The sequence below is a fragment of the Meles meles genome, chromosome 1 (genome assembly GCF_922984935.1).
Source record: "Meles meles chromosome 1, mMelMel3.1 paternal haplotype, whole genome shotgun sequence".
Classification (NCBI taxonomy): Eukaryota; Metazoa; Chordata; class Mammalia; order Carnivora; family Mustelidae; genus Meles; species Meles meles.
In genome coordinates, this window is record NC_060066.1 from 4,642,198 (window position 1) to 4,669,833 (window position 27,636).

At 45.9% G+C, this 27,636-nt stretch overlaps 1 protein-coding gene across 2 annotated transcripts in view; it reads left to right on the forward strand.

Moving 5' to 3' along the window:
- The first annotated feature begins 898 nt into the window (after positions 1-898).
- The window catches only part of FAM135B (family with sequence similarity 135 member B), a 278,770-nt gene continuing 252,032 nt past the window's right edge, over positions 899-27,636 (forward strand). For both annotated transcript variants that reach the window (XR_006815335.1, XM_045981336.1), the window contains exon 1: positions 899-1,134. The gene's annotated coding sequence lies outside the window, so the exon portion shown is untranslated. The remainder of the gene's footprint in view (positions 1,135-27,636) is intronic.

Sequence of the window (27,636 nt, forward strand, 5' to 3'; positions counted from 1 at the left end):
TTTGCACGTTGGGTCCATCTCCTTCCGGATGGAACTTCCTTTCTCAGACTTCACCTCTGCGCCTTCGTCTCGTCCCCTCTTTCAGATGTCCTGCCTTGATGACCTCGCTCCGCCCCGACTGGATTAGCCGGGGTCACAGTGGCTGCAGTTTCTCGGTCCCCCCCCCCCCCCCACCGCGGTTCTGGTTGGGGTGTGAGTTGGTGCAGCCCTTCTGTCTACAGGGCTGTGCGCGGGTCTCCGGAGTCCTGCCCTGGCCCCCTGCCTGAGGCTGCTTCTTCATCTGTGAAGCCACGTGTCCCCAGGCCTTCGGAGGCCTGTCCCTTGGTGCAGTGCCCGCGAGGGATGCTCGGAGGACGCCAGCTGCTCCATCCGTCCACATCCCTCGCCTCTCCCCGTGGGCCCCATCTCGCAGGTGTCCGGCAGCGGGTGCGCAGGGCGGATGGGGTCGTCCGGCGGAGGTCCTGCGCTCAGAGCTGGCCCGGGGCACCTGCCGGGCCGCCTTCGGACCGCGACCCCGAAGCGCACCCGCGACCCCGCCAGGGCTCCGGGAAGGGCCTCGCGCGCCGCCGCCGCCCAGCCCCGCCACGCGGGAGGGCGCCTCCGGGCCGCACACTGAGCATGCTCGGGCCGGCGGGCGGGGCGGGGGGGGGCGGCGGCGGCTGCGCGGGGAGGGCCGGGGCGGGGCGCGGGGTCGGGGGCGGGCGAGCGGGCGAGCGGGCGGGCTGCCGCGTCCCGGCGGGGGCGGGAGCGGAGCGCGGGCGCCGCGCAGAGCCGAGCGGGCAGGCAGAGCGCAGCCGCCCCGCGCCCTCCTCCGCAGTGCCGGCGGCCGGCGCCCGCCCCGCGCCCAGCCTCGCCGCCCGGCCCGGCCCGCGCGGCTGCCCGGAGGCCGCGGCCGGGCAGCTGTTGCGCCGAGAGGGGGCAGCGGCGGAGTTCCATAACCATAGCAACCGCATCAGCACCGCGGCGGCGGCGGGCGGCAGCTCTCGCTCCTCCTCCAGGCAGCCTCGCCGCGGGCACCCGAGACCCAGCGCGCGGGCGCCGGACCCCGCGGAGCGCCCACCGCCGCTGCGGAGAGCAGGGAGGGAGGCAGCCGGCGCGGCCCGGAGCCGAGGGGAGCCCTGCAGTGGGAGGCAGGTAGGTGAGAGCGCTGGGGTCGGCAGCTGCAAACTCTCTCCTCGGTGGCAGTGACGTTTCTGGAAGCGTGGTTGCTAGTTGGATGGCTTTCTGTTACTTAACAGGGATTCCGCCGCGAAATGTGGTTTATCTCCTTCGGTCTACACCCCCCCAACCCCCAAGCTCTCTCTGTCCTCTAGTCTCCAGGCGCATCCGGGCAGGTCTGAGAGGGCAGGAGGGGCAATCTAGGGTGAGAGGTGGGGGGACACGCTGGTGAAGGAGGTGGTCCCCGCAGAAGTCCCAGATGGAGGCTGAGGGAGCACGTCCAGACCTTGGTACAGGCAGCTGCTCTGAGCCCCTGAACCCCAGGCAGGTTCTGGAGAGACCGGCGTTGGGGTGAAGGGGGCAGTGGTAAGGATTCTCTGCGATCCAGGCTGACCCGGAGACCTGTTCTCCCTGTGGTTTGGCTGGGGACGGGGATGGGGGTGGGGGGGGGGGCGCGCACTGCAGCTCAGCTATGACATGGAAAACGACCAGAGCGCACACCAGCTCTTGATCTGTAAAGTCGGCTTCAAACCCAGCAACCGGAGGGAGAAATTTGGACGTGGGAAGTAGTAACTACTACCGTTTTGGAACCCAGGTGTATCCCTGGAGTTTATCATGTTACTGCCTTTGACTGTCGGTGGTGGAGTGGGAATTGATACAAATTAAAAGCGAGCAACCAGGATGCCCCTTCCTTTTCTCCTCATCTCATTTCTAGCCCCCCCACCCCCACCCCATTGTCAGCAAAACAAGACTCCCTGGAGTATAATAACGCCCTTTGTCCCCTTGGCCACCCAGGGCTCTAGCCATTGGCAGACTATCCCACTTGGAGACAGCGAGGGAATCTCACTTCAATGCTCTCTTTGAACTAGAGAAGCATTGGTTTTTCATCAGGTTCTGAGGCTCCTGGCGTTAAGAGATATATGTGTCAGAGCTGAGAGGCACCTATCCCCACGGAGGGATGGACTGCTCTTGCTGCGTCTTCTGGCCAGAGAGAGGGGCAGAGGTTTGGGCAATGATTCCAGACACAGCTCCACGGGGGCTGGAGCGCCAGAAGAGCATAGAGAAGGGTGATAAAGTTAGGTGAATAATTTGGGTTTAAAGCCTCTTGCGTAGGGGTAAGTGGGTCTCTGGGTAATTTCCGGGATGGGCAGCCACTGACTTTTACATCCTTGCCCCGGGGGACAGTGGTAAGTCCCAGTTAAAAGGCCATGTTCTTTAATTGGTCTTTTAATTTATGCTGTACTTACGTTGCCTGAGGGGGTGTGATTTGACCAGCATTTCTTCTGGGATTCACGTCCTAATGAGGATGATATTATTGTATTCCGGGCAGACAGTAAGGTCTAGAGAAAAGAGGACAGCATTGGGGAGTCCGGAGACATGGTTTTGAGCTCACATCTCACCGTACACTTGCTACACGACCTTGGATTGCTCTGCCTTGCTGAGACTCCGTTCTCTCGTCTGTAGAATGGGGACGTTCACAGTCCCTGCACCCTGCCAGGCACTTGTGACCATCAAGTGGGATGATGGAGAGGATGGGTGGAGAAAGCCTTTTCAAAACGCAACTTGCCACGCACATGAAAAGAATTATTCTTTTCTGAAGAAACTCCCTTCCTCAGATCAGCAAATCATTAAACAGACGTCAGCTGTGAAGTGGGGGTAGAAATATTGGTCAGTGACTCACAGCTGAAATGCTGTAGTCTGGTCCAAGATACGCTCAGGGAAATCTGAAGAGGCCCTTATCAGGGGAAACACGGCATGGCATCCTTGTTTACAAATGTTGAAGGTCAAGAGCTTTGGCATCAAATGCAGTACTCGCATTTGGGAACACCGAGGTCTGCTCACCACAGAGTTAAACTAAGTGGTCTGTAGTGTAAGTGGGGATTTGTGCACAGTAGGGACTCATTTAGATGTTGGTTAGGTAGACACACTGGGCACGTTGTGAGGCCCTTGTGCGCGGATTCACCTTCATACAACTCTGCCCTGTGATGGTAGAGTTTTACCAAATGATGGCCCAGTTCAACAGAGCGCTTTCAGTTCGATGTAATTATCAAGGGAACCGTCATTTCTGGAACGAGCCAGGACTGTCTTCTACTATTCTCTGCTCTTTTATACCCCGACTTTTGCTCGCACTGGCCTCTCTGCCTAGAATGACCCTTTCTCTCTCCCCTCTTCCCTTCATGACAATTCACATGCCCCTTCTGATGGGATGCCTTCCTGAGCTCTGTCCCCTGTGCTCCCACGACACGTTGGAGCTGCTTTGTGTCACACCTGTGCTGGGTCATGTTATTGCTCCAGCATATGCCTGACCTCGCTAGAGTTCATGCTCCCGGAGGGTAGGAACCTTGCCTTATTCTACTATGGTTGTGGCCCCAACACCTGGCAGATGACCGCCCCAGTGAGTGGCTGAGTCCATGGAAAGACCTTACCTGCAGCATGCCCACCTGCCCCGGGAAGAGTCTTGCACAAAGGCTGTCCCAGCCACCTCCCCCCGTCTCAGTAAGTGCAAGCCTGAAGGATGCTTGCTGGGTTGTTGTGCCTTATTTAGGGTCAGCCCACTGAAGCAGAGTGAACAAGAACAGAAACACATATTTTGCCTTAAAATGCTCTTTTTTTTTTTTCAAGTGGGTACTTTAGAATAACTGTAATCTAGTGTTGAATGGCCTTCATGGAACGTTTGCTGAAAACATCTGATGGAATATTTTAAACTTCAAATGCATTTTTCTCCTTTCCGTTGCTTTCCTTGAGTTCAGCTCTAGTATTATGGAAAAGGACATAGGTTGGAGCAAGAAAGCCTAGACTTGAATCTGGTTCTAAGGGGACCCGGAACCAGGACATTTTCTTGCCTCCTCCCTCCATTTCCTCATGTGTAAAACGTGGATGGCATTACCCATCCAACAATGATGCCGAGTGCTTGGAGTGAATGGATAGCCATGCACTAAAAGCAGTTCATAAGCTGTAAAATACTCTACTCAATACGTTATTTATTTTCCTCAATTTTTTTTGTTGTTATGGAAAATGAGCAAAATCTCTTTGTGTAGTTACACAGCAGCAGACACGACCAGCTGGAAATTCTGGCTCCTCCGCTTGTGAGCTCTGTGTGACCTTCAGTCAGTCATTTTGTCCCCGTCAGCCCTCTGCCCTCTCTGCGTGGTATTGTAATGACAGATACCTTTCAGGATGTCTTGGGAAGATACATACTAAGACCAGTGCCATGCCTGGCCTTAGTATGTGGTATCTATCATTTCCAAATGATATATATGATCGCCAATCATGGAAGGTTTCGAGTTTTTTGAAATGCCCCCAGTGCATTTCCTCCATGTATTGTACCTACCTTTCTTATTGGGGGTGGGGGGGGAAGGAGAACACTAATACCCCCAGAGCTGAGTTTCTCATGCGAGATACCACAAGAGAGTAGATAGAATAAACTAAAGACTTAGATTTGTGCGTTGACTCATCCCTCCGGCTCTGACACTAACTGCTTACAGGACTGCTGACCTGGGCCATCCCCTAACCTTTCTGGGCCTCGGTTTCCTCATCTGTAAATGGCCTGGATGATTCCCATGGCTCCATCTAGCTCTGCTTTTTCAGTGTTTCCATACACTGGGTCTCTGTTTCTCTTCACCAGAGCTACACCTGTGGTTCCTGCCTGGCCTTTCAATCGACACTCTTCACTTGTCTGAACCTTACACCTTAATTCACTATAACTGCCATATTTTTCTTTTCTTTTCTTTTTTTTTAGAATTTTCCCTTCTAGAAGGCTAGTGTTCCCCAAGGTTATCTTGGGACTCAGAAAGTGTTGATTGAATACTGCATGCTTTCCATCCTAATTCCAACCCAAGTCTTATACAACCCCAGATAAGGTGTTCTGCTGCTCTGTCCATGTTGGTAGTTCCCTTTCATTCAAAACAGAAGAAACTAGGGGCACCTGGGTGGCTCAGTCGGTTAAGCATCGGACTCCTGGTTCTGGGTCAAGTCATGATCTCAGGGTCCTGGGATCAAGTTCCACATTGGGCTCTAAGCTCAGCAGGGAGTCTGCTTGGGATTTTTTTTTCTCTCTCCCTCTGTGCCTACCCCCCCCCCCCCCCGCCAAATAAAATGAATAAATAAAATCTTAAACAATGCAAAAAAAAAATAGAAGAAATTGTATGGTTGAAGTCCACCCTTACCGGAGAGAGCCGGAGGACATTCGCTGACACGTCTAATATTTGCTGAGCTTCCCAGACTCTGGGTGCTTCGCAGTGTCAAATGTTTCTGTTCAAACATGAATCATTTCTGGGCGGCTGCACACCAATCTCAGGAATGATTCCTCAGGGGGATTTTAGCACCACAGAGGATACTGGTGCTATGGGCCATGACTCCTTCCAGTGGCCTTCCGCCTCTGGTGTGGATGGAGGGGCGCGTGGTGTGCCCAACAGGGAAATCTGAGTCCATGGTCTGCCCTGGGCCACTCATCCTGCCAGGCCCTGAGAGTCAACCATGAACAAGACAGGGATCTGCCCCATGTAGCCAGGGGATGGAGACAGACAAGAGCAAACTGCCAATGCAGGGTTCTGTGGGAAAAAAAGAGAAGGTATTTTTAACACATTTCCTGGCAGGGGCTGCCAAAGAAGGCTTCGGAGAAGAGAGAGATCCTACGCTGAGGACTGAGAATTTCTAAATGGAGACTGCAGGGAAGGGCCGTCGGAAGGGGAAGTGACACGCAGCACCATGGAAGCAAGAGTTAGCCGAGACGTGAAATGGATGAGCAGGGCTGGAACACAAGGAATGGAATGGTGGTCCTCGAGGCTGGGGAGATCGATAGGGGCCACATCTTTGAGAGTCTCGAGAACCACGCTAAGGACTTGTGCTCTAACTGGAAGGTCATGGGAGCCATGGAAAGGTCTGGAGTTGGGCAGAACATTTGCCCTAGCTGCAGAGCAGAGGTTGGGTTAGAGAAGATGGATCAACCAAGAAATATGGTGGCCTCTTAGGAGACTTCACAGATAAGAGATGGTTGAATTTAGGCAGTGAAAGTGGGGATGACTCTTCCTGCCCTGTACAATGGACAGGAACTAGTGATAGAAGGAATGCTGAGGAGGGAGAAAGGGAGAAGTGTCAGTTCAGTGAACACGCTGTGTAATTTATCTGAGAATTATCAATGGGACGCTTATGACCATTGGTGAAGGTCAAGGGGAGGGAGGGGTCAAGGACGACACTCAGGTCTTTCTTCCCATCCCTTCAATAATCGTTCTGGTTCAAGCCCCTTCATCTGTCACTTGGATTACTACACCAGGCTCTGGACTGTCCCCCTTGCCTCCACCTCTGCCACCCCAGTCTGCTCTGTACACGACAGCTACAGGGATCTTGGTCACACTAAAATCGGATGTGATGAGAACATTTAGCCGATTTCAAGGATACAATACAGTACTGCTACCTGCGGTCACCATGCTATGCTTTGGCTCTCCAGAACTTACTCATCTTTCCTAACTGAAACTTTGCACCCCTTGACCATCCCGAGCCTCTGATAACCTCTGATAGCCTCCGATAACATTTCTACTCTCTGCTTCTATGAGTTTGACTGTTTTAGCTTCCGCATTTAAGTGAGATCATATAGTATTTGTCTTTCTGTACCTGGCTTATTTCACATGGCGTGATATCCTCCAGGTCTGTTTATATTGTCACAAATAGTAGGATTTCTTTATTTTTTCGGACCGAGTAATAGTCCGTGCTATGTATAGATTACATTTCCTTTACTTACTTATCTACTGATGGACATTTAGTTTGTCTCCGTGTCTTGGCTACTATGAATCATGCTGTAGTGAACATGGGAACGCAGGTATCTCTCAGAGATCCGGATTGATATCTCTTTGGACATATACTGAGAAGTGGGATTGCTGAGTCATATGGTAATTCTATTTTTAATTTTTTGAGAAGCCTTCATGCTGTTTTCTGTAATGGCTATACCAATTTACTTTCCCACCAACAGTGTACCTCCCCACCAAGCCTTACCTTAATATTTTAAAATTAGAGTCATTTTAACAGGTGTGAAGTGATATCTCATTATAGTTTTGATTTGCATTTTCCTGAGGATGAGCGATGTTGGACACTTTTTCATTTACTCACTGAAGACAGGTAGGAAGACATACAGATGGAACTTTTTTTGCAAGTATGTTGAGAGAAGTCCTTTGCCTATTTTGGGGGGGGTAATTTGTTTCTATGCTATTGAGTTATATGTGGTCCTTGCATATTTTGGATCTTAACCCCTTATCAGATATGTGGTGTGCAAATATATCCTCCCATCCTCTAGGTTGCCTTTTGACTCTGTTGATTGTTTCCTTTGCTACGCCGACACCTGTTAGTCTGATGTACTCCCACTTGTTTGATGTCATCTCCAAAACTCATTGCCCAGACCAGTGTCAAGAAGCTTTTCCCCTATTTATTATTTTAGGAGTTTTTCAGTTCCAGGTGTACGTGTAGGTCTAATCCATTTTGATTTGTGGGTATAGTGGAACATAAAGATTCAGTTTTAGTCTGTCAACATGTGACTGTCGAGTTTTGTTGACACTCTTGATGGAAGAGACCCTTCTTTCCTCCTTGGGCAATCTTAACACCTTTGTCAAAGATGAGTTAAACATGTATGTCTGGGTTCGTTTCCAGGCTGTCTATTCTGTTCCATTGGCATGTGTGTCTGTCTCTATGCTAGTATCATGCTGTTTTGATTACTAGAGCTTTGGAACATAATTTGAAATTGGGAAACGTGATGCCTCCAGCTTCGTCCAGCAGTGACAGGGTTTTATACTGGGAAGACAGAGACACACCAGCATTTTGGATTCGGGCTACAGGATACAGAGTGCTTTGGAGGTGGGTAAGATGAGAAACAGCAAAACTTGGCGGGAGGCTCTTGCAGGAAATCCAGGGTGTATGCAGGTAATGATGACTGTAGCCAAGACCAAGGTAATAGAGATGAAGAAAGAACAACTTTCTAGAACAACAACTCTAGAGATACTAAGGCAGTAGCATGGTGGGAAGTATTGGAAGAGCAGCACCCAGTATCTCAAAGCAGAAAGGCATCAAGGGTGATGCTCAGTCTTCTGACCTGGTCTCAAGGACTGGCCTTGTTGCTGTCTCCCAGCCTGGGGACACAGGCTGAAGAACAGAGTATGAAGGGGAAAATGATGAGTTCTGTTTTGAATAAGTAGATTTTTAGGTCTCTGAGGACATCTATGTACATTTTTAGGCAATTAAAGATCTCAGTCAAGCTCAGAATAGAACTCTTGGCTGAATATAGACTTGGGGAATCATCAGCACGGAGACGCTCACTGAGAGCATGGAAGTAGAACTGATCACCAAGGGAAGGATATAGAATGAGCAGATAAAAATGTTCTTTCGGACTCACCGGGTCTCTACCACTGCCCTTGCAGAAATAAAAAGCAAAATATGAACACACACTCACTAGCTTCCTCTTGCCTTCCGAGCTTCTTCCTATGAGTCCACGTGGCTGCCTAGGACGAGTCTCCGCTGACATTTCCTCAGCTCCTTCTCTCCCTCATCTAAGACTTTTCTGTTAGAGACCTTTCCGGACCACCAGCCAAAGAGCTGCCTCTGGCCTCTGGCCGCGTAACTCGCTGTGTTTTTCTCCATGGCGCCCATCCCTGTGTCAGCGCTGATGTGTTTGTCTGCCTTTCCTGTTGGCTCTCTTCTGTAAGGTGGTGAGCTCTGTGCTTGCAGGACTGGGGCGTATTTACAGTGGCCCCGAGCACTCAGAGCATTTCTGGGCACTCCGTGAGCATGTGGCCAGTATTTATCAAAGAACACGTGGAAGAAAGCAACACCAGGAATCTTCAATAATGGAATGACAGTTAGAAAATGAATAACTGGGACGCTTGGGTGGCTCAGTTGGTTAAGCGGCTGCCTTCGGCTCAGGTCATGATCCCAGCGTCCTGGGATCAAGTCCCGCATCCGGCTCCGTGCTCGGCGGGGAGCCTGCTTCTCTCTCTGTCTCTGCCTGCCACTCTGTCTGCCTGTGCTAGCTCTCGCTGTCTCTCTCTCTGACAAAAAAATAAATAAAATCTTTAAAAAAAAACAACAACAGCGAAACTCAACTCTCCGTACTTCAAGATGTGGCCTCAGGCCCTACCCAGGAGGTCTAATGGCACAAGTAGGCCTGAGCCTTGGGAACTGGGAGGGAATCTACACAGGCCAGCTGCCCTCGTTTCTCAGGGGCTAGGACCAAAGAGAGTGGTCCCCCGTTTCCTTTAAAAAAAAAAAAGAAAATGAATAACTGTCGCCTTGTGTGAGTACCATTCAGAAATCCTGGCCAGATGGTCAGCTTCTAGCTCAGGAGAACTCTATAGTCTCTTTTTTCCTGGGACTGACTGGTCTTGTTGGAAAACTGAACGTCTTGCCTCCTGGGGATGCACAGCCCTCCCCCCACGTCCCCTAGTCCCGGACAAAACAGATTGGTTGGTTGGTTTCCGACATTTTTTAGCCAAGTGACCCTGGACAGTCACTTAGCCTCAGTGGAGAGCCCCGCCTGTTCACTGTCTTAGACCCTGAGATTGTAGACCTACAACCTACATCTTGAACACAGAACCTGAAGTATAGAGCTTGCCTGAGGGGTGCTCCTAGCTGAAAGCTGGGAGGGAGGGAGGAAAGAGGAAGAAAATGGGCATAGACATGTGTGCAGCCTTATCTAGTCTCCCTGCTCACACTGGGAACTCTGGGGCGCACATGGCCCCATGACAATTTCTACCTTGAGGCAAGGTCACTCCCTGGATGTGACTCCGGGAGACATAGACACCCAGGTATTCCCGCGCAAAGCAGCTTGGGTCAGCTGAGGAGGATTCTCAGAACAGAGCAAGGATGGGTTGTTATCAGCTAACACAGCAGCTGGGGGATGGGTGCACCAACCTGGGAGCAGGCGTCATGGTGGGAGGGAATCTGTCATGTTGGCGACATTTTAACTGATATTTCCACTACAGCCCCCCTTTCTTTAAGACAAACTGCTGCTTTGGGCCTGATGACATGCAGTCACAAGACCCTGTCATCCTGAGTGCCTGTGCCCTAAGAAAGTCACGAAAACATACTATAAAAAAATCTCCCTGAACTTTGTAATGCTCGGAACCCGAAGCACCCTGCTGTGGGTTCCCTTCCTGATTTAGCCATGCCTTCTCCTGCTCATCTCTTGAAAGCATCATGGGTCAGGGCTAGTTGCAGCAGGGGGCAGCTACCCTGGCACCTACCAGCCTGTCCAGTCATGCACTGGCCCTTTGCTGACCCCTATTCTCCAGACCCTGATCATTCTGGTACTTGGACCTTGGTTTTCTTCACTACCCGGAGTCCTGCTAGTATCTTGGATGCCTTCCAAGTCCAGCTCCCTGACTCCTGCAGCACCTTACCCTTCACCTTCTCGGCTCCGAGAGCTTTTCCTGCACTCCATTCAGGCATACCTTCATTCATACATCATGACAGGTAGACCGAATCATCTCTGGCACACAGCCTTCTCTCTCAGCTCGCTTACTAAATTCTCCCATTAGTGCCATTTTTTATTTCCTGGCAATCTCTGCTCGATGATCTCTCCTGTTTTAGTTCATTCGTCCTCTTGTTCTGCACTCCCCTCCTTCACACCACGTGGGCGGGGGTCTACGGCATACAGTGTCCACACTACTTTTCCCGATACCCCGGTAATAATCCCAGCTTCTCTCTAGGATATTGTGCACTACCTTATCTGTTCTGACCTTAGTTTCTTTCAAACAATGAGAATCGGCAACGCATAAGGGATTTTTAATGAAGATTAAGTGAAAAAGTAAAAATAAATGAACCAAGTTAAATAAAAGTCTGTTGACATCCTTGGTGCACAGCAGGTGTTCGGTCAGTGTTTCTTCTGATTCGAGGCTAATGTGTCTACTTTAATGTCCACTAAGTGGATGGTGAGATTGACCTTCTACTATGAAAACTGAGGAGGCTGGATGAGACCCTCCTCGAATGGAACATCTCCGTGGGGTGAACCAAGGGATATCCATTAGGAAGGACCTTGGGATCCTCAGTGCAGGAACACTGGAAACGTTCACGTGGTCTGGGTCTTTGAGGGCAGTGATAAACCATCACTTATGTTCAGAAGTGTGACAGTGAGTCATCAGGAAAAACTAAATGATAGTCTGTAAACTGCTGAAATCAGGCAGGAGTATCCTTTCTAAAACGAGATACATCAGAAATGGCTAAAATTAAATATAAAAGTATTTAGTATTGAAGGGGTTGGTATAAGTTTTCTGGAAAATTAATTTCTGGGCACATGTCATCATAGCTGAGGTCTTAGTGTAAGAACGGATGGGAAACTGCACTGGTAGTTTGGGTGATAACTTGTTGGTTTTAAGTCAGAATATAAAATGTATCAAAGAATAAATTTCGAGGGTTTTTTTTTTTAAGTTTGTTTAAAGGAAATGTTTAAAGATAAGATTATCCTTGCAATCTTGTGCCCAAGGTAGAATTTATCAAGCTCGGTATTTTAACATGCTGACTTATGTTGGCCTTCTGGGAGAATAAAATGAATATTAATATAATTGCTCCTGAATAATAGAATGAAATTTCCTTAATTTTCTTTCTTTCCCTTTCTTTCTGAGAGCATGGGGATGCTGGCAACAAAAATAATGATCATAAATCATTTTTAAGTGACGGGCAGGAGTCCGAGGAGGTAGTGGTACAGATGGGAGGGGCCAGAAAGTTCTTTTTAAGACCTGCTACCTGCCAGTGACTATAGTAAGTGCTTTCCCTGGAGATACTTTTATTTAAACTTCATGCAGGAGTTAGTACCAGCCCTCTTAGAGCTGAGGAGACCCAGCACGAGAGAGGAAGTGATTTGCTCACAGTGCCACGGCTAGCTGGAGAAGAAGCCTGGACAGTCTCCCCCAAATCCATCTGATCCCAAAGCTTGTCCCTTTCAGCCACCATACAGATGTCCCCGATGAGAGGCATTTGAAAGTTAGCTGTGGATCATAAAAACAAAACAAAACAAAACCCAAAACCCAGAACAAAACTCAAGAAAGATACAGTTAAAATATCTGGCTTTTAACCACTTAGCTGTGTGTGAATTTGGGAAAGCGGGTAAGCTTCTGTTTGACTTGGAAGACGAAGGGGGTGAGGAAGGGATTTGTTTGATGAACCCTAATATCAGGTCTGCTTCTAACATCTTCTGATTCTGGAATATGCACAGAAACTTCAAGGATGCTTTAGAGACTCAGGAGCCTGCTTAGGTTAAAAAAAAAAAAAGTAGAAGAAGGCGAAGAGAATGAGGAAGAGGAAGCAGAAGAGGAGGAGACTAAAAGGAAGGAGAAAGGGGGAGGAGGAGGAGGAAAAGAAGAAGACAAAGAAGGAGACACAGTCATGGTGGCAATCTGTGTTTTCCCTCATTATTCAGGTAAATAGTCAGAATTCTAGGTGTTTACCTTTCCACGTTAGACTTTATTATGCCAGACCAAAACGAAAGAAAATACAGTTAATGGGATAACAGATGCTGCTCTTCCCTTTCTGTGGTTTAACTGAGTGTCCCCTGGATATTTCCGTTCCAACTTCAGTGACTAGTGTATGTGTCCAAACTTCTGGGGTGTTTGTGTAATATATTGTATATACCTAAACTTAAAATCAGTATATCACTTTATTTAAAAAAAATATATATATTTTATTTATTTATTTGACAAAAAGAATGAGAGAGAGAGAGAGAGAGCAAGAGACACCACAAGCAGGGAGAGCAGCAGGCAGAGGGAGAGGGAGAAGCAGGCTCCCTGCAGAGCAGGGGGAGCCCAATGTGGGACTCGATCCCAGAACCTTGGGATCATGACCTGAGCTGAATGCAGTTGCTTACCCAACCCGAGCCACCCAGGTGGCCAAGAATCAGTGTATTACTTTAATGCACATCTCATTTTAAGTTAAAACTGAGGCTGGGTTGGCTACAGTGTGAGGCTTGTCTAGAGTTAACAGCAGGAATGACGTGTGCATTGGGCTGGAAGCTACCTTGGCAGGTAATCGTGGGGTCCTAATCATGGCTGTTGGGCAGATGGAGAGGGAGGTGTCCCTGAACAGGGGCGGGTTGAGCCACTTACAATTGCAGCACAGTGTGTTATTGTCCCTCACACACACATGTGCACACGCTCACACATACATACACATACACCACACTGCATCTGGGCAAGCTCTTCATTGAGTCAGAGTCACCGCAACTGCCCTCTCTTTGCTGAAGCCCTTCCCTGTTCCTCTGATGGCTGCATCCACCCTTTCCCTCTGGCCTTCCATAGTGGTTGGGCTTGGCTCCATCCCGGAGTCAGCCCAAGAGTGTCTACTGGGCCTTCTGCTCCAAGCCCAGCTCTGCTCTCATTTGCTCAGCTGAGCCCCACTGAGAGCCCTCACACACCCAGCAGCCATACGCAAACACACTTACCTGAAGTTGCAAAGAGAGCATTTGCCTTCAGAAGGTCCTGGCCATGTTCCAGCTTTGCCACTCACTAGCTCTGATTTGGAGAAGTTAGTGAGTTTCTCCGAACCTGTCCCTTCATCTGTGAGGCAGGGAAAATAAGGCCACTTTTCTCATAGGTGCCTGGACGATTAAATGCTGTGCCTACTACTGCATGCGGGGCACTTAGCTCAATGCCTGACACAGTGCCAAAGAGTGGAGAAGGAATGGCTAATTTGTTACTACAGGACGTTTGGTCAAGTACATATCATGTGCCTTGCCTCCTGCTGTAGGCTGAGGCCGCTCTTGAGAGCAAGACAGCCTCTCTCCCTCTCCTAGAGCTTGTGTTTTTCCAGTGGGCAGAGTAGGGAGAAGCCAGAAATAGCACACAATCGTTGCTTTCTTCTTTCTCTGCCAGACAGCGCCCTGAAACACTCATTCATTCATTCATGCATTCATTCATCAAGTGTGCAAACACCTTCCCTGGGCCAGACACTTCACGTGGATTTTCTCATGTAATCCTCGCAGCAGTTTTCTGAGATAAAGGCATCCTCCCTGTCCCGTTCCACCAGTGAAGATTCTGAAGTTCGGGGAGAGATCGCATGACTTGCCAGAAATCACACAGATCAGTCTCAAAGCCCAAATTCCAACTCAGGGCCATTGGATTCCAAAGCTCTTTCCAGAGGCTGAGTTATCCAATAGAGACACATAGAGTGCTCCCAGATCAATGTGTGCTGGGATGAGGGGCCCTGCTTCTCGTAGGCTCTGTTCCCCATTTTTAAAAGAGAAGGGTTGACGAGATCATTCCTAGTGTCCTTTCTGCTTGGCTTCCTTCTGCTTACAAATCATTTCTCTTTCCTTTGAATTTGTCCCCCCCTTAGAAGCTGTTTCATTCTCACTTCCCCTCATCTATGCGCATTGCTTCCTCTCGTGCCTGTGATCTCCTTCTTCCCTAATAGACTGGGTGAAATTGGAGACTGAACCATTTCAGGCCCTCTTCCTCTGCAGGGGTTTCCTACCACTGCTGTACAATAGACATTGATGTTATTTAATTGCTGGGGTAGGGTTTTATTGCACAACCTGAATGCACGAACCCACAGATACAGGGCAATCCCGGTACATCGGAGTGCAGTGTTTTGGAACTTGTGGATCAGAACAACTGAGGCATGCCAACAGCAACTCCCCATACCAGGTCCCCCTGAGCTGACGATGGTTGGGATTGGTGCTTGCTTTGCTCCAGCCATCATGTGTTCCAGAGGGTCCCTGAGGAAGCTGCATGAGAAGACCAAATCTTCAAGAGTGCTCAGTCCTGAGCTCCACTCCCCAGGGCCAAGGGTCTGGGCATCCAGACCCAGCTAACACCCGCATTATTTAGCTCAGCTTATTATTAGCCAAGTCTGGCCTGTATAGTTGGTCCCCAGGAGATCCTCTCCAGAAATTTCCTGCCCCAGGTCTCACTTGTTCAGAAGCAGACATGGAGCCTGCCTAATGGGGTAAGCTCCAGGGGATAAACATCAGGAGTTATCTTGGTGGGAAAATTAGGTACCCAGGGATACCACTTGATTCTGTGCCCTTTTGGGCTGAGACTTCAGAGTGCTTTAAAATTTAAAACCAAACCCTGGATTTCATGTCATTTATTCATCCAGGAAATGTTTCTGAGCATCTACCTTGGTCCAAATTCAGTGTTGAGGATACCAAGAAAGATGCAACCGTCATCTTCATCATCATCCCAATATCTAATGTTACTGAACTTATTTAAGCAGACATGATGGTAAGCCCTTTGCACATGTTGAACATTTTCATCTGTCAAGTGCCCAGCTCCAGGGATACAATTCATTTTATTTTATTTTATTTTATTGTACACACACCTGAGGGTGGGGGCTTGTCCCCTGCAGTGCACTGTCCCTTGGAGTTGTGTTATCTGGTGGCCCTGGGGCTATCCCTAATTTACAGATCAATAATTTAGAGAAGATAAAGATCACAGCTTTAGTGGGTAGAAGTAGTAGATTCAGAAGTACCTTTAAACATATTTGGAGTGCCAATAAGGCCAGACCCCTGTTCTACAGGTTTCAAGTTATGGATGAGAAGGCAGATGATTAAGACGGATGATCTAAAAGTGACTCATTAATTGCTGAAGCAAAAGCAGCCATGGGGTGCTGTGGACGATCAGGGAAGGAAGGAACTATAGAATCACGGAAGGCTCTGTGGAGGAGACGGGTACCTTGGTCCCGATAGGCCAGCTGTACGTCCACAGGCTGGGGCTGGTGGGGAAGAGCCATCGTGAGGCAGAAGACTAACCCATGCAAAGACAGGAACCTGCTGAAAGATGGGGTTTCCCGGGGACTTGTTACTAGACCAGCTGGAGCGGCTGGGGCTCTGAGAACATGCGGTGATGAGGAGGTGGCAGGAGGTGGGAGTGATAGGGTTTGCAGGCATCGGCATGGAAGGAGGTGTCATGGGAATGGGTTGAGACTGTAGCTTGTGGTGGGAGAATAAACTATGTGTAATTGTGCATCAGTCGGGACTGGCTTTAGCTGTAGCCACAGAGATCCAGTGACGTGGCATATCCAAATAGAGTTGTGTTTTTCTTGTGCAACCGTAGATCTGGCTTGTATAGTTTCTCATGGGAAATCAAGGACTCAGGCTCTCAACGTCTTCCTCTGCCATCTTTAGCGTGGAGCTTTCTTTTTCAGGTTCGTGCTTGCGAGACCTCTTCTCTGCCATTGGGCATGGTTTCCATGTTCCAGATGTGTAGGAAGCAGGAAGGGGGGAGAGGAATTGGTGTGTGTCAGCCAAGTTCCTCTCTTTTTTCCCCCCTTCATTATTTTTAAAATTTTTATTGTGATATGTTAGTCACATAAAATACATCATTAGTTTTTGATGCAGTGTTCCAAGATTCATTGTTTACGTACAACACCCAGTGCTCCATGTAAGTTTATATCTTTTGATCAAGAAAACCAAAATCCAAAAAGCTTTCTCATAATCCCATATGAGATACTTTCACTAACATTTCCTTGGTCTGAACTAGATCTCGTGGCCACCCCTGACCAAAAGAGCATGAGATGCTTCTTTGGGTATGTGGTCGCATCAGAAAACAAAACAAAACAAAACAAAATAAAACAGGGTTCTCTTTAGTGAGGATGGATATTGGATAAGAACATGGCAGTGCAGGGACGCCTGGCTGGCTCAGTTGGTTGGGTGGCTGCCTTCAGCTCAGGTCATGATCCCGGCAGCCTGGGATCGAGTCCCACATTGGGCTCCTTGCTCAGCAGGGAGCCTGCTTCTCCCTCTGCCTCTGCCTGTCTCTCTGTCTGCCTGTACTCACTCTCTCTGACAAATAAATGAATCAAGTCTTAAAAAAAAAAAAAAGAACATGGCAGTGCCCACCACTGTGACTGACATGATCTGCTCACATTTACAAAAATGACTTTGGCAAAACCACCAAGAGGCAGATCTTGGAACCATCACGGATGGGGGAGGTTCAGAGTGAACACACAGGTAAATAAGCAAACAGATGATGATAATTTAGGGCAAGGAAATCGGAGATGAGTGGGAGCCAAAAGAAGGAATGCTTCACCGAGTGTGGGGCATGGCCCGGGCAGGAGTTCCCTAAGGAGGTAACCATGAAGCTGATGCCTAGACATTCAGATTGATGGGCCAGCTGTAGTCCATAGCTGGTACCTGCCCTCTCAGGAGCTGTAGGTGCACCTGCCCCCTCAGGAGCCATAGTTCCTCTTCAGCTGGAGCCTTTGTAGCAACCGCACTGCAGACAGCTCAGGTGCTGAGAGGAACAGCCTGCATTGGAGGATGTGGGGTCTGCTCTGGCTTAAAGGGCATCATGCTTTTCAGGAGCCATGTGTCTCTTGTAGAAATTCCAGAGGCATCACTTCTAGAGGCCCTGAAGTCAGATGTATCTCCACATTTTGGGAATCCCAAGTAAGGCACCCCATCAAATATCCATAGTTCTCCTAATCCAGATGGCCTGATGGGTCATTTCACAGTGAGCAGTGTTGTTAATGATATAGTGGACACAAACTCTTATTCTCTGTTTCCAGGGAAACAGACTAGAAAATTTATCCAGTGGTCAGGTTCTTTAGGCAAAAGGGGTAAGACAACTATTAACACTTTGTCCAGAGCCCTTTAATTTGTAGGCTCCTGAAAAGTATGGGAGTGTTTTTGGTGTCAGGGCACCCTGATCAGGATTTTTATTTAGGAATCATTCTTAGGGGGCACCTGGGTGGCTCAGTGGTTAAGCCTCAACCTTTAGTTCAGGTCATGATCTCAGGGTCCTGGGATCGAGCCCTACATCGGGGTCTCTGCTCATCGGGGAGCCTGCTTCCCCCCCCTCTCTGCCTACTTGTGATCTCTCTCTCTCTCTCTTTCTGTCAAATAAAAAACAAAATCTAAAAAAAAAAAAAAAGGAATCATTCTTAGGCTCCGTGGTTGATTATTAGATAGGTCTATGATGGGCCCACAGACCTGGATGGGAGGCTGTTTTGTTTCTTTATTTTAAGAGACTTCACTTTTTACAGAAGTTTTAGGCTCACGGCAACACTGAGCAGAAAGTACAGAGTTCCCATGTGTCCCCTGCCCCACGCCCATATACAGAACACCCCCCACTATCCACAGCCTCTACCCAAGTGATAACACCTTTTAGAGTTCATGAGCCCACACTGGCAACATCATTAATACTGTAAGTCCACAGTCTACATCAGGGTTTTCTCTTGGTGGTATATATTCTGTGGGTTAGGACAAATTTATAATGATCTGTATCCATCATCTTAGAATCATGCAGAATATTTTCCCATCCTACAAATTCTCCATGCTCTGACTTCTCATCTATTCCTCCTTCAACCCCTAGCAATCACGAATCCTTTTACTGTTTTCATCGTTTTGCGTTTTCAAGAATGTCATAGAGTTGGAGTCCTACAGCATGTAGCCTTTTCAGATTGGCTTCTTTCACTTGGTAATGTGCATTTAAGTTTCCTCCATGTGTTTTATGACTTGACAGCTCATCTCTTTTTAGTGCTGAATAGTATTTCATTATCCAGATGTACCAGTTTTTCTGTTCATCTACTGAAGGAATCTTGGTGGGTTCCCAAGATTTGGCAATTATGAATTGAGTTGCTGTAAACATCGTGTGCAGGTTTTCACATGGTCATGTTTTTAGCTCATTAGGTAAATACCAAGGAGTGTGGTTGCTGGATCATAGGTTAAGAAAATGTTTAGTTTTGTGGAACTGCCTGTCTTCCACAGGGTCTATGCCATTTCATATTCCCATCAGCAACGCATGGGAGAATGCTCCATATCCTTTCCAAATTTTGTGCTGTATTTTGTTTTCCAGGTAAGACATGGTAGGGCCTGGAGTTGGAGGAAGCAAGTTCTAGAATTCTTGCAGATTTCAGACTGACAAATCTTAGTGATGGATTGACTTTGGATATTAAGGGAGTATGATGAATCTGGATGACTCTGGGATTCCTTTGAGGAGACAAGATGGATAATAATTCTACTCACAAACACAGAGGAATGAAGGAGAAAGGGCTAAGCTTTTAGAGCTACAATACGGTGTCTCCTTGGGAGCCACCTGCAGAGTCCATGGCTGTTGGGAGAGGTCTGTGTTGAGGACAGAAATACAGGTGGTATTGGCATGAAGACTGTCGTTCGATGCATGAGATTTGAAATGACTCCCCAGTTAGAACATTTGAATTCTTTCCTTCAGAAAGATAAGAGACACAGGAAGAGGAAGACAGAAATAAATCTCACACAGGAAGAGGGAGCTAAGACTGAGTCCCCTCTAGACACTGGCCTCTGTACTTACCACTTGACCTTTCCTCCTTTGTCCCTATAGCTGTGTGAGATGGGTAGGTTTATTATTCTCATTCTGCAGCAGAGGAACTGAAACCCAGAGAATAAATAATTTGCCCAAGGTCACACAGTTAAGGAATAATAGAACTGGCAAGTTATTTGGAGTCTGTCTGGCTTCAGAGCGCTCACTCTGCCCAGCCATCTCCATCATCCTCTACAAATGGCACGGCAACACTATCCACTGGATTCCACTGGGCATTTTTCAGCTCTCCACGCTGGAAAGAAGGAACCAGGGTTGTGTTTATTTCCCGTTGTCTGGCTGACTCCATACAAGGATTTGGCAACCCTCAGATAGAATTACTGAATCTATTTAAACTTTTCCCCAAGACAAGTTGATGAAGTCAAATAAAACATGAAGTACTGAACTTTATGCAATGTGCATAACAAATCCATCCCAAGGTGCTCTTTGTAGCGCTGTAATTCCCAGGGTGGCTTATGTTTATAGTTTATGCACAATTTACATAATGCTTGGACTGAGTTAAAACAAAATTACAACTGAGTAGACAATCGCAGGCTCTTGTGCTTACTCACTTTCTCTCTCACTCTCTCTCTCTCTCTCATTGGTAGGTTAAAAAAAAAGAAGAAGAAGAAGTAATCCAAAAATAATTACCAGTTGGTCAAGGGCAATTCTGTTCTTGTTTGTTTTTCTATTGTTTCTTAATCACTCTGATGATGACTGATCTCTCAGTTGTATGCTGGTGAATTACTAGTGCATTATTCTCTTTGGCAGCAAATAGCTGCCTTTAGTACCCAGAGAGCCTTTACGAAATTGCTTTAAAAGACATTAGGCAGAAGCTGCTTGGAGCAATGGCTTCGATTCCTTATTGTTCCTATTTCAGGAGTGACCATCTCTTAGCAGTTAGAAAGGAAATGGTTACAAGAGCTTGGAGCTCCCTGAGGCCTGTATTTCCAATAGAATACAGGCTCTGGTGGGAAGGAGCAGGACAAACCTGGAGAAATGACAACAATTTTATCCCAGAGAATTGTGTCGGGCAGACTGAGGATGCTGTGCTTTCTCCAATTGGCATCTTACGAGATCTTTAAGAAAAGGAAGGACATGAAAAGATTTTAGATTTTTAAAAAATTTTTTACAGATTGTTCTGTCGCTGTCAGGGTGTGGCTACAGGTTGGGTCAGGCTGGATATGGGTCAGTACTTCTTATTCTTAACACATAGTTTCAGATTCTCCTACTGGATCACCCATTCATTTTCCTTAGCAGGAGCAGAAGTCACTCTTCTTATATATACCTCTGTTAACCTTAAAAATAAAACCGTCAGTTATTCTATAAGCAAATAGGTTTATTCAAAAGTAGCAGAACTGCAATTAGAACACAAGCCACAGAACAAAGGAAAGGACTGCTGTTTAAAGAGAGAAGGGGGAGTTGGGAGGGCTGTTGTAAACTCAAAGTCCATTGGAGTAGCAGGGAGAATGAAGTGTAGTGACTTCTCATTGGCTGGGCCTTGACAGTCTCCCATTGGCTGGGCTGTTGCTGGGGGCGGAGAGAATCTGTCCTCTTTCTAGGGTAGTGAACTAGCTTGGTCTTGACTTGCTAGTAAGACTTGCAAAGTGCATCTCTTCTGGTTGGGTCTGCAGTTGACTAGTGGTGAAGCCTGAGACGGCCCTTGCTGGCTCGCTATTCCACTCCACTTTAGTGAGGTTTCCCTTGATTAATTTTCACAACTCTCACCATCCCATCACCAGGCCATCTCTACCTTCTGAATTCTCTATATCTTTCCCATCATGACCCTGGGGAGGCTCAGCTCAGTTATAGGGATGGTCTCCAGACTCCAGATTCCTCCATACATGCCAGCCACACCCTCTTCCCAGTCTCAGGTCCATCGGAATCTCTCAACATGCAGATGTGTCCCTGCACCTCCCACCTCTCGCTAGGAAGCCCTTGGAGATGGTCAGGTGCCATTAAGGGTATTGCTTCAGTGTTGCGTATATAACAATCTTTGTTGTTCAGCCCCACATTCCCCCTACTGTCTACTCCTTTGTTTCCCAAAGCAGTGGTTTCTGGAATGAGAGGCACATATTCCAGGGGTTGCTTAAGAGAGTTCATTGGAGGGGTGTCTGGGTGGTTCCCAGATGGTTAAATGTCTGCCTTCAGCTCAGGTCGTGATCCCAGGGTCCTGGGATAGAACTCCCCATTACGTTCCCTGCTTGATGGGGAGCCTGCTTCTCCCTCTCCCTCTGCTATTCCCCATGCTTCTCTCACTATCCTCTGTCTAATAAATAAATAAATAATCTTTAAAAAAAAGTTCACTGGAACCCAGATAGGAAATACTAGAAATTTTATGTATATAAGTTTTATAATTATAAAGTAAGAAATTGGGCTTGTTATAGTTAACATTCTGCACAATATTGTTGCCCTCAACTGTCGACCTATCAGGTGGTCATATGCAGTGTGACAAGTGTCCTGGTCGGGGAGAGGGTACTCCTACTAAGGTCAATTAGAGTGGTGTCCTTACTTGTCCATTCAAATTCACTTTGTGTGGCACTATCTCATTTACAGGGCCCAGTTATGTACATTGTGGGTCATCACATTTAGTTCTAATTAAACATCCTTCACCAAATGAACTTTAAATCATTCCTGCAAGGACACCACAGATTGAAAACAATGTTGATAATTAAAATATGAATGAAATCAAATAGAAGCCTTTTCCAGCCACATTACAAGTCACAAAACAAAGTTGATCTAATTAAATAATGTAATAAATTAAAAATGTTATCAAGAAGACCATCTGAAGTAGAGATTTACACTTACCTATATCCAAAGTGAGCTCTGGCTTCTAGATCTACTGAGACTGGAGCCATTATTTAATGTGGAAATATAACATGAACACAGAATGCAGAACTGCATGTGTGTGTGTGTGCATGTATGGTTTTTATGATGTGCTTGTGATGCATATTCCAGAACATTTAGAAAACATTGTACTAAAGCTATGTTTTCTCCTGTCTTAGGGCTGCCTCTGCCTGAGAGACAAATGGTTTCTTCCCATTTTTGTCTTTCAGATTTCAGCTCAACTATTATATATCATTCATAGCAGTGATCCTTACCTCTTTAAAAAGATTTTATTTATTCATTTGAGAGAGAGAGAGAGAGAGAGAGCACACTTGCAAGTAATCATGAATGTGGGGGAGGAACAGGAGGAGAAACAGGCTCCTCACTGAGCAGGGAGCCCAGTAGAGGGCTGGATCCCAGGACCCGGGGATCATTACCTGAGCAGAAGGCAGACACTTAACCAGCTGAGCCACCCAGGTGTCCCAGCAGTGATCCTTGTCTTTCAGTTTATAATGATTTCTGTAGTTACTTTGTTCCTTTCCTCATTAGCTCACATGCTTCATGTGGAAGAGAGCATGCCTACTTTTGCTGACCTATGGAATGGCAGCCCCAAGTGTGCTGGCCAGCACCACCCAGGTGATGACTTTGTAACTAGGGAGTACATGGACCCACGAATTCATGTCAGGTCTTGTGCTGGTTGCTTTGCAGCTGTTGTCAGGTTTTCCCAATTAATGCTGCTTCTTGTAGAAGATGCTTGAAGCTGGATGTTAGGTACTGTCACCCAAGACTGTTAAAAAACCAGTGGATGACATTCTACTCCCACTTCCCTCCGTGATATTAGGTAATGTTAGCATGTAGATTGGATGGAGAGATTAGATCTGCTTGTTCTAACCCCGTGTCTGTGCTGCCATTCCACCTCACTTCAAGGCGAATGAGGTTCCCTGATTAATCAAGGACTCTCGGACAAGTTCTAGGGTGAAGGATGTTATGTCCATCTCTTGGTATCAAGATAAGTCCATTGTCTGTCTTAATGGTTGGGCTTAATGCTTTCTTATTTTCCTTACCCTTCCATCCATGCTTGCTTTCCCTAGTCCTACAACGTGAGGAATCTGTGCACTGTATAAATGCATGCTGCCTTCTCAGGCTCCCCTATCAGCACCCAGGTTTTGTGTTAAATTAGCTACCCCCTAAGCTACTTGGGACTCTTAAGAGATGTGCTTGGTTACTGGCTGCCCTAGAAAAAGTCCTGCCTTCCCTTTCCTAGGTTGGACCTCATCCACTCCTTTTAAAACCTTTATCGTGGAATTCGTTCATTCCAGGAGCTTGACGACTCTGTTTTCCTCTGCTCTTCCTGACACGGGAAAGTTATTCCAATTTTCAGTTAAAATATTTGTTATCATTTTTAATTTCAAGGTTTGGAGTTTAAGAGGAGGCTTTCTTATTTGAGCTGGCTGAAATGAAAAGTGAGTTGTAAGAGGTGCAGGAGGAAGGAGGTGCCTGTGATGGTAATTAAGGGGCACACTCAGGTTGCATGTAAATTTCAGCAGCACCCTTTCAAACAGAGGAAGGAAGAATAGAGAAAGGAGAATAAAGGAAACAATTGAAGTGGGATCATAATAGAATGGATTCCCTTGGAACCAGGGGAAGTATATGAAAACTTCATGTTAGTGGAATGTGCAGGCTTTCTTCTGTCCATGGATAATGAGTCATGAAAAGCAAAAAGATGATGAGTCAGAAGGCACAATAAAGTTATTCTTCTCGTTTGATCTCCTTGACACATGTAAATAAACTAGTGTTAGAGGAGTGGAAATGTTCCATTACTAAGTAAGAAAAGCAAAAAGGACTTTCAAATACAAACTGCCTTATAGTTTTGACACATGTCAGCTTTGGTAAATTCCTTAGGGAGGTGGTGTCAGGAACATTTTATTATAAAAATTTTCAATCACACAGAAAAGTTGAAGAATGGAGCAGTGGGTACCCACATTTCCTATACCTAGATTTAATAGTCATCAACATTTGGGAGTATTTGTTTTACCTACATACGAATATATGTGTGTTTTCCTAGATCATTTGAAAATAATTTGCGGATTCTATGACAACACAACACAAATACTGGAGCGTACTTTACCTGGGAAAACATACTCTTCAGTCTGACTCCAGTGACATCATCACCTGGAAAAAGTTGACAATTTCATAATATCATTCACTGTGGATTTCTCATTCATATTTCCCCAGTAGTTCTAGAAAGTTGCGTATAGCTATGTTTTTATGCAGAATCCAATAAAAGTGTAACGTATTTATTTTTTACAAAATGTTTTTAACAGACTGTTTTTTTTTTTAATAAACATATAATGTATTTTTATCCCCAGGGGTACAGGTCTGTGAATCGCCAGGTTTACACACTTCACAGCACTCACGATAGCACTTACCCTCCCCAATGACTGTTTTTTGGAGCAGTTGTAGGTTCATAGCAAAATTAAGAGAAGATGCAGAGATTTCTCATACACTTCCTACCCCCGACATGTTTAGCCTCCCGAATTATCAGTATTCCACCACCAGACTGGTACATTTGTTGTAACCGATGGACCTACATTAACACACCATTATCACCTGGAGTCCATAGTTTCCATAAGGTTCATGCTTGATGTCGACATGGTATGGGTCTGCACAAATTTGTAATGACATATACCCACCACTGTGGAGTTGTACAGAATATTCTTGCTGCTCTGAAAATCCTCTGTACTCCTACTATTCATCCCCTTCTTTCACCTAACCCCTGGCAACCACTGATCTTTTTACTGTTTCCAGTGTTGCCTTTTCCAGAATGTCATATAGTTGAGATCATACAGGGTGATGGGCTTACTTCACTTAGTAATACGTATTTAAGGTTTTTCCATGTCATTTTGCGGCTTGATAGCTTGTTTCTCTTTGGCACTGACTAATATTACCTTGGCTGTATCACATTTTATTTATCCATTAACCTACTGAGGGATGTCTTGGTTGCTTGCAAGTTTCAGAAATGATGAACAAAGCCGCTGTAAACATCCATGTGCAGGTGTTTATGTGACCATAAGTTTTTAGCTTCTTATGGTAAATACCAAGGAGTATGATTGCTGGGTTTTATGGTAAGAGCATGTTTAGTTTTGTGAGAAATTGCCAAGTTGTCTTCCCCAATGGATATGCCATTTTGTATCCCACCTGCTGTGAGTGAGCATTCCCGTTGCTCCACATCCTCACCAGCATTTGGTGTTGTTAGTGTTCTGCTGTCGTAGGTGTGCAGTAGTAATGCACAGTTTTAATATTTCCCTGCCGACATGTGATGTGGTCTCATATGCTAATTTGCCACTGTTATATTTTCTTTGGTGAGGTATCTATTAAGGTAGTTGGCCCATTTTTTAAAACTGGGTTGTTTGTCTTCTTTTTTATTATTTTCATTTATTTTGTTATTTATTTATTTATTTTAATTTTATTTTTCAATTTTATTTTTTATTTATTTTTTATTTTATTTTTATTTATTTATTATTTTTATTTATTTATTTTTTTAAAAGATTTTATTTATTTATTAGAGAGAGAGAGAGAGAGAGAGTGAGCACAGGCAGACAGAGTGGCAGGCAGAGGCAGAGGGCGAAGCAGGTTCTCTGCCGAGCAAGGAGCCCGAGGTGGGACTCGATCCCAGGACGCTGGGATCATGACCTGAGCTGAAGGCAGCTGCTTAACCAACTGAGCCACCCAGGTGTCCCTAAACTGGGTTGTCTTCTTATTGTTGTGCTTTAGCCTCAAGATCTTTATATATTTCAGATAGCACTCTTTTATCAGGTATATCCTTTGCAGATATTTTTCCTGTCTGTGGCTATCTTTTCATTCTGTTGACAGTGTCTTTTGCAGAGCAAAATATCTTAATTTTAATGAAGTTCTACTTATCATTTCTTTCTTTCATGGATTGTGTCTTTAAGGTTGTATCTAAAAATGCATCACCAAACCAACAACCATCTATATTTTTCTCCTGTGTTATCTTCTAGGGGTTTTATAATTTTCATTTCTTGAGTTTTTATTAGGCATAGTGTTAGATTTCGTAGATGCAAAAAATTTTTGCATCTACAGATATATTCTATAAAAAAATTTTTGTGTGTCTACAGATATATTCACATGGTTTTTCTTCTTTAACCTAGTGATACAATGGATTCCCTTTACTGATTTTCAAATGTTGATCCAACCTTGCATACTTGGGATAAATCCCAGGTGGCTGTATTGCATAATTCTTTATATACATTGTTGGATTCACTTTGGTAAAGTCTTGTTGAGGACTTTTACATCTATATTTATCAAAGACAGTGGTCTATAGTTTCTTGTAATGTCTTTGTCTCGTTATAGTTTTAGGGTAATGCAGGCTTCATAGTATCAATTTGGAAGTATTCCCTCTGTTTCTATCTTCTGAAAGCTAGTATAGGGAATTGGTGTAGTTTCTTCCTTACATATTTGTCAGAATTCACCAGTGAACCCATCTAGGTCTGGTGCTTTTTGTTTTGGAATGTTATTAATTATTGATTAAATTTATTTAATAGATATAGGCCTATGCAAATTGTTTCATTTTGTGTAAGTTTTGGCTGATTGTGCCTTTCAAGGAATTGACCCATTTCATCTCACATTTATGGGCATGGAGATATACATAGGATTCCTATGTTATCCTTTTAATGTCCATGGGATTTATAGTGATGTCTTTCTTTCATTTCTTATATTGTTAATTTGTGTCCTTTATTTTTTTCCATAGTCTGGCTAGATGCTTATTGCTTTTAATGATCTTTTCAAAGAATGAGTTTTTAAAATTTCATTGATTTCTGATTCATTTGCTGATTTCTTGTTTTCAATTTTCCTGACTTCTGCTCTATACAAATTAGTTTTTTTAAGGTTGACAAGAGGAAGACTAGGTCTTTTAAAATTTTTTTCTTTTCTTTTCTTTTTTTTTGAAGATTTTGTTTATTTGAGAGAGCAAGAAAGAGAGGGAGAGCAAAGAGGGAGAATCAGGGGGAGAAGCAGACTCCCTGCTGAACAGGGTGTCACACATGGGGTTCCATCCAAGGACCCTGGGATCATGACCTGAGCCAAAGGCAGATGCTTAACCAACTGAGCCACCCAGATGCCCTGCAGGTTTTTAAATTTTCTTAACTAACAATCCGGAGAAAACCATCTATGAGTTGACGTATAAGCTAATGAAATTCTCTAAAAGATAAATAGGACATTTAGTGAATCTGAATTTATAACTTTTTTTAAAAGATTTTATTTATTTATTTGACATAGATAGATCACAATTAGGCAGAGCAACAGGCAGAGGGAGAGGGGAAAGCAGGCTCCCGCTGAGCAGAGAGCCCAATGCCGGGCTTGATCCCAGGACCCTGAGATCATGATCTGA